This window comes from Primulina tabacum, chromosome 9 (assembly GCF_025594145.1).
Source record: "Primulina tabacum isolate GXHZ01 chromosome 9, ASM2559414v2, whole genome shotgun sequence".
Lineage (NCBI taxonomy): Eukaryota > Viridiplantae > Streptophyta > Magnoliopsida > Lamiales > Gesneriaceae > Primulina > Primulina tabacum.
Window position 1 is genome coordinate 9,986,393 of NC_134558.1, and position 8,044 is coordinate 9,994,436.

At 35.8% G+C, this 8,044-nt stretch overlaps 1 long non-coding RNA gene across 1 annotated transcript; it reads right to left on the reverse strand.

Moving 5' to 3' along the window:
• Positions 1-612: 612 nt before the first annotated feature.
• LOC142556509 (uncharacterized) lies at positions 613-2,628 on the reverse strand. The gene is made up of 2 exons (XR_012822642.1): positions 2,509-2,628; positions 613-860 (listed from the first exon to the last, which is right to left on the reverse strand). It is a non-coding gene; the product is annotated as an uncharacterized LOC142556509 (long non-coding RNA).
• Between the last annotated feature and the right edge of the window lie 5,416 nt (positions 2,629-8,044).

The following is an 8,044-nucleotide window of genomic DNA, read 5'->3' on the forward strand; positions in this document are numbered from 1 at the left end:
TCATCAATCAAACTGGATAAAGATGAAGGGGGAATCTCCGTGGATACAAAAATGTACAGAGGGTTAATTGGTTCTTTGCTGTATTTAACTGCAAGTCGACCGGATATTATGTTTGCTGTATGTTTATGTGCACGATTTCAAGCTAAACCTATGAAATCTCATTTTATTGCTTCTAAACGCATATTTAAATATCTTAAAGGTACTACTAATGTGAGCCTTTGGTATCCCAAAGATTTAAGTCTTAATCTTGTCGGGTATTCAGACGCAGATTATGCTGGATGCAAAATCGACAGAAAAAGTACGAGCGGTTCATGTCAGTTCTTAGGCGAAAGACTAATACATGGCTTTGTAAGAAACAGATGTCAATTGCTATATCAAGCGCTGAAGCAGAATACCTTGCGGCTGGAAGTTGTTGTGCTCAGATGATGTGGATACAACAACTGTAACGTCTACTTGTTTTATAAGTGAGGAAATATTTTTTTAAAAGCTCACATTTTCGAAAAATCATTTAAGATAATCGTCTTTATTTTACAATAAAAATATCACAGTTTAAAATGACTAACATCAAACGTAAACGTAAAGGAGTAAAAATCGTAATAGAAAAATATTACATTTTAAAAAAAATGATCTTAAATATTAGTCAGTAAAAATAACGCCGTTTAAAATAACCCAACTCGTCTAAAATCATACGTAAACATAAACGTATAAAATTCTTAAAATCATCAACGTATGAAAATATTCATCTCCTCTCAATCTCATAAATCGTAATGCGGAAAACATGTGGTCCTCGGGTCGTGTCACCACACCAAGCCTGCCTACTCAGAGTTCGGCACCTCCAGTCTCCTCAACATTTAGCTCACCTGCATCACACACGCCTAGTGAGTCTAAAGACTCAACACACCTGTACCAGGAATAACAAGTACATAAACATAGCACAGAGCAGTGAAAAATATCATACTCAACATATCTTTCATTAACTTAAAAGCATAACGTAAATGTGTTGTGTAAAATCATATCATGTCAAAGCATGTCATCTCATGTCATCATATACGTAAACGTGTCGTATCCTTTCAAAACATGATAATAATCATAGCATGTATCATCGTATCAACATATACGTGTTAAAGCATGTCAACTCATGTCATCATATACGTAAACATTTCCTTTTTAATTTAATTCAGTTCAGTAGTTGTGACTTTCGTATCAGCTCTATCGATGGATCCATCTACATGTAACCGTGGTACCCGACGGCGAGGGACATCAGCGACAGCATTACCCGTCTACTGAGCCCGGGCCTCAACTCATCATATCTCATATCATCGTATACATATACATCGTTAGTCACAACCAAATCCCATCCTTCAAAATAGCATCATAATCATCACTTAATAAAAACATGTATATACGTAACTTTTCCTTTACACCAAGCATGCAATGTATTTATCGTAATTCCATAAAATTCATGAACGTAATGCATAAACATTTAAAAACATGATAAAATGTGCTCAGGGCGCTGCCAGGACCAAAATCTCACCCTGGGTGCAAAATAACCATTTTGCCCCTGGAAAACCCAAAATGATCGTTTTACCCCTGGACCTTTAAAACTGACCCGAAGCTTACCAAATTCCTTAAAATATCCCGAAACATATTTATAAGCATTCCTAGATGTAAACTTGAGCTCATTTCATAACTTAACCGAGTTATTTTAAAATTTGCACCGAAGTGGCGGTTTTAACCCGAATCGAACCGAAACTTAACCAAATTTTTCTCAACTTTCTCCTACACCTAATAAACTTAAAAAAAGCTCGAAAAACATCCAAACAAGACCTCTACACCCGTCAGCCATGAACCATATACTGCTGGAAAAATTTTCCAAAAGAACTCACTTGAACTCTAGTTGCACCCCTACCATAATTTATGTCCCTATCTCAAACCCAGCTGGACAGCAATGAATCTATCTTCCCTAGATCATCCTAGGACACCTTTGGACTCAAGGAACTCACGCCTACACTCCCATGTACTACACCCTTCCCTCCCGATCGCTAAACCACAAGATGAGCCAACCCGCGGCTTTTCCTCCCTCCTCATCGATCGGCTTCCAAAGTGGTTCCAGCAGCGTTCACACCCTCCTTAGCCATGATCAGACCTTCCGTGATCTGGTCTAGGCCTTGGGTAGATCATCGCACCGCCGGTCCCTCCCTTCCACGCGATCTCCTTCCCACCGAGCCACCTTAGAGACAACACCTCTCGATCTCCACTCCACGACGTCTACCCTCTCTCACTACCTTCTTAACTCCCTCAAACCATCATGTGCAGTCACTTAATGAACAGAGATCGGCAGCCCCTTGCACAGGATCAGAAATCGTGAGTGTCAATTATAGTATGCAAGAAAGCACTTGAAAACCGAAGAACTTTCATACACAAGCTTAGATCGAAAATTTTCATGCATGAGCACAACCATCAGCGTATAAAACGTGTATGATGCATAAAGAATGATACAAAGCGTGCCTTGGATTTATTTGAACGAAAACTTGGAGAAAACACGCGCCGAGGAGTCACCAGATGAGTTTCTTTTGCAAGGAATGGAGATGGCCAATATTTCCTTGAGGTTGCTGGTGAGAAAACCGAGAGGATAATGAATTATAAATGGGGTGTCGGCTGGTGGTATTTTAATTGATGTAGGGTATCCAATAATGCCATATTTAAATGGCTAATAGTCAAGATAATGAGCATTAGTTATTAATTAAAAAGTTTAAAAGAATTTTGAACCCAATAAGCTTAAAATTCGGTCTATTAAATCCCAACATACTCCCGAAAAATATTTCTTGTTGGAAAGATTTTGAAAATATAAGCCGAACACTCAAAAATTTCCCGATTCGCTAAAATTTGCGTATCGATAAAAATTAAAGTCTTGCGGTTAAAAATACACAATAAATCCCAATTCTTGAAAAATACTTTTAAAACATCTTAAATTAATATTTAAAAACAAATCATGTAATTAAAATAATTTTTCTGAAAATTCTCCAGTCTCCGATCTTCGTTCGAGCGCGAAATGAAACTTAAAAATCTTTAATGCATATACCTTTAAAATTTCGTGAAATAAATTTTATCATGCAATAGTAATGCATAAAATGCATAAAAATATTTAAACACAAATTTATAAAATAAATATGCATTTTATGCTTTAAAAGAATTTAATAAAATACCAAAGAAATTTAATAACTTGCATGCATGTAGTTCACGTAGACTTCAAAATTTTGGGACGTTACAATCTTCCCCCCCTTAAATTGAATTTTGTCCCCGAAATTCGCTTATCCTTGATAGTAAAAAAAATTTAGACTTAGTTCTAGTATCCCAATAGTCCACAATTCCGCGGCGCTACTCTGATAAAATAATAAATCTTAAGATGTCCTTATGTCTCCTTGGTCCTGATAAACTCTACCTTCTAAATCCTCGTTTGCGAAACTCAACTTATAACGACCCATGGTGACCTAGTTCCATTTTTCTATAACCTCGAATTTCAACATTTATCAAACATCCCATATTAGAGATGGCAGTCCGAATTTTATTGCGTCTTACTTTTCTTATACTATACCCATAATGTTCATTCACCTATTACATTTGTATTTATGCAGTTCGACCTAAGAAACCTTAGCACCAAAATTTACTGATCGACTTCTATTCTTGGTATTATACTTAGAAGTTAAACCTTACTTCAACCCCATAATAATATTAACCTAAGATCCTTGAATCGAATCTTGTCTTACGGCACCAAACTTACGTGACTTAATTATTTAAGAGTGCATCCCACATATTAAATTGTTGTAAATCTTAACTTCGAGTAGAGTTAATCCAAATAAACCAAAATGTACAACATCGATCTTCTACCTTGATAATAAAACCATTCTATTATCAATCACATGCTTAAACTATTTTCTTCCCAATTACAATTTAGTTGAGACCTAACACCCTTGGACTTTCCTCATTGAAATGAAATGTCGCATTCTTACGTATCCCTAATGTTTAATTAATATTAGCGTTTAAAACTTAATAAGTTATCCCATGGTAGCATTATACTAAATTTAATAAATCAACTTCACTTATAACCCATAGAGTTCTAGAATCCCAATATCAAGCTTTTAGATTTCTTACTCGATAAAAATCTTAATATTCATTCATTGATAACTTATGTTGAACACAACTAATTCCCTTTTTATTTACCCAAAATTTCCGTGTGAACAAATATCCCATAAACTTGAAATTCAAGCTTACGCATCCCAATTGATAATAGATAACATAATTCCCACACACATAATCGCTTGTTCTCAAGTTTCTTAATGACTTCCAAGAGTTCCTCTAAACGAGGTGTCTACCTCACCTCTTACATGCTTCTATCAAATATCCTAACCATCAATCACACCCAACTTTCTAGAAAAATTAAATTCCAACAAAGGTATAATTTTAACTCTTAAGATCACGATTAAAAATTACGATACATCAAACTTAAGTTCCCAAAATTTTTCTAACTCAAGGTCTATTCTTATAACTTAGCTAACCGATCAACTTCACCTTAAATTGTCATCACTTTAAATTCTTAATTTGCCACAACATTATTTTACCGACACTTAAATTTTTTAAGCTCAAAATTGATTCATCCTACAATGTCCTTGATTACCATTCTTATAACATTATAACCCAAATATCTCAAGGTTCCAAATATCCCTTCAAATCTAAATCATCAAAAATTTCGGTCATTTAAACCATTAACTTCTCACTTACTGCTAAACAAATCCTCCAAATTTCTTAAACATTGCTAAATTTGTTCTTACTTTCCTCGAATATTATCCGATTTGTCCTAAATCTCAAAAATCCAACAATTACCCATAAGTTCTTGGCATCCCTACTCCCACTTTATAGGTTTCTCGTAACATAAAGTTCAATAATTATAAGCTTATTAAACCCAAAATCAATTTCAATAACCTCGAAAATTACTGATTTAACCCAAGTATTACTCAAAAGTTCGAATTTTAATCCTCAAAAATTTCGGAATTTGCAATTTGGCCCTTAAAGTTCTCGAAATTTACATTTTTGACCCTAAAACTCTTCGAAATTTGTATTATTGTCCCCATAAAATTTTCGACTTGGCCTCATTAAACCCTAAAATTCTCAAAACTAAAAATTTAATCCCAAAGTTTGGTAAATTCGAAATAGTCCCTTAGAATTTTATTGTTGCACTTAGGTCCTCAAATTATTGGTTAATACAGTTAGGTCCTTAAAATTCTCAATCCATTCAATTCAATCCTTAGGTCCCACTAGGTAGAGCATGCATCCTAAGTAAATTCTACGTTTTTATACTTCCAAAGATTGTCGTAGTTTTCGAATCATTAATCCTAACGTGGAATCCTCAAAAATTAATTCAACTACAACCACGAACCATCAGTACTTTCTTAAAAATTCTACAAGTTCCAAAAGCATTCATAATTTTTTAAGATTAACTTATTACCCCAAAGAGTAGAATATCAGTACTTCTAACCTAAAATCAATATAATCAAATCATTATCAACTTCTCTTAAAGCCCAATATTCGAATTCTTAGACATTCTAATTCCAAACGTAACCAACATGCAATTAATCTAGTTTTGAAAACAGTAAATCCTTAAATTATTAAAGCAATTAAACATATACCGTAGATCATCATAAAGCGTAAATCATGTTAACATGCAGGTGACAAGAGTAAATCATTTAAAACATTTAAATCATAAAAGCTTACAGACTTGAGGCTTGAAAACTGAGCTGCAGAAACTGGCGGTGGCACAACCCTATACAAAACCCTTGCTCTGATACCAACTGTAACGTCTACTTGTTTTATAAGTGCGGAAATATTTTTTTTTAAAGCTCACATTTTCGAAATATCATTTAAAATAATCGTCTTTATTTTACAATAAAAATATCACAGTTTAAAATGACCAACATCAAACGTAAACGTAAATGAGTAAAAATCGTAATAGAAAAATATAACATTTTAAAAAAAATGATCTTAAATATTTGTCAGTAAAAATAGCGCCGTTTAAAATAACCCAACTCGTCTAAAATCATACGTAAACATAAACGTATAAAATTCTTAAAATCATCAACGTATGAAAATATTCATCTCCTCTCAATCTCATAAATCGTAACGCGGAAAAAATGTGTTCCTCTGGTTGTGTCACCACACCAGGTCTGCCTACTCAGAGTTCGGCACCTCCAGTCTCCTCAACATTTAGCTCACCTGCATCACACACGCCTAGTGAGTCTAAAGACTCAACACACCTGTACCAGGAATAACAAGTACTTATACATAGCACACAGCAGTGAAAAATATCATACTGAACATATCTTTCATGAACTTAAAAGCATAACGTAAACGTGTTGTGTAAAATTATATCGTGTCAAAGCATGTCATCTCATGTCATCATATACGTAAACGTGTCGTATCCTTTCAAAACATGATAATAATCATAGCATGTATCATCCTATCAACATATACGTGTTAAAGCATGTCAACTCCTGTCATCATATACCTAAAAATTTCCTTTTTAATTGAATTCAGTTCATTAGTTGTTACTTTCGTATCAGCTCTATCGTATCAGGTCTATCGATGGATCTATCTACATGTAACCCTGGTACCCGGCGGCGAGGAACATCAGCGACAGCATTACCCGTCCACTGAGCCCGGGCCTCAGCTCATCATATCTCATATCATCGTATACATATACATCGACAGTCACAACCAAATCCCATCCTTCAAAATAGCATCATAATCATCACTTAATAAAAACATGTATATACGTAACTTTTCCTTTAAACCAAGCATGCAATGTATTTATCGTAATTCCATAAAATTCATGAACGTGATGCATAAACATTTAAAAACATGATAAAATGTGCTCAGGGCGCTGCCAGGACCAAAATCTCACCCTGGGTGCAAAATGACTATTTTGCCCCTGGAAAACCCAAAATGATCGTTTTACCCCTCGACCTCTAAAATTGACCCGAAACTTACCAAACACCTTAAAATATCCCGAAACATATTTATAAGTATTCCTAGACATAAACTTGAGCTCATTTTATAACTTAACCGAGTTATTTTAAAATTTGCACCAGAGTCCCGGTTTTAACCCGAATCGAATTGAAACTTAACCAAATTTTTCCCAACTTTCTCCTACACCTAATAAACATAAAAAAAAGCTCTAAAAACATCCAAACAAGACCTCTACACCCCTCGGCCATGAACCATGTACTGCTGGAAAAATTTTCCAAAAGAACTCACTTAAACTCTAGTTGCACCCCTACCATAATTTACGTCCCTATCTCAAACCCAGCTGGACAACAATGAATCTATCTTCCCTAGACCATCCTAGGACACCTCTGGACTCAAGGAACTCACGCCTACACTCCCATGTACTACACCCGTCCCTCCCGATCGCTAAACCACAAGATGAGCCAACCCGCGGCTTTTCCTCCCTCCTCATCGATCGGCTTCCAAGGTGGTTCCAGCAGCGTTCACACCCTCCTTAGCCATGATCAGACCTTCCATGATCTGGTCTAGGCCTTGGGTAGATAATCGCACCGCCGATCCCTCCCTTCCACGCGATCTCCTTCCCACGGAGCCATCTTAGAGACAACACCTCTCGATCTCCACTCCACGACGTCTAACCTCTCTCACTACCTTCTTAACTCCCTCAAACCATCATGTGCAGTCACATAATGAACAGAGATCGGCAGCCCCTTGCACAGGATCAGAAAATCGTGAGTGTCAATTATAGGATGCAAGAAAGCACTTGAAAACCGAATAACTTTCATACACAAGCTTAGATCGAAAATTTTCATCCATGAGCACAACCAAAAGCGTATAAAACGTGTATGATGCATAAAGAATGATACAAAGAGTGCCTTGGATTTATTTGAACTAAAACATGGAGAAAACACGCGCCGAGGAGTCACTAGATGAGTTTCTTTTGCAAGGAATGGAGATGGCCAATATTTCCTTGAGGTGGCTGGTGAGA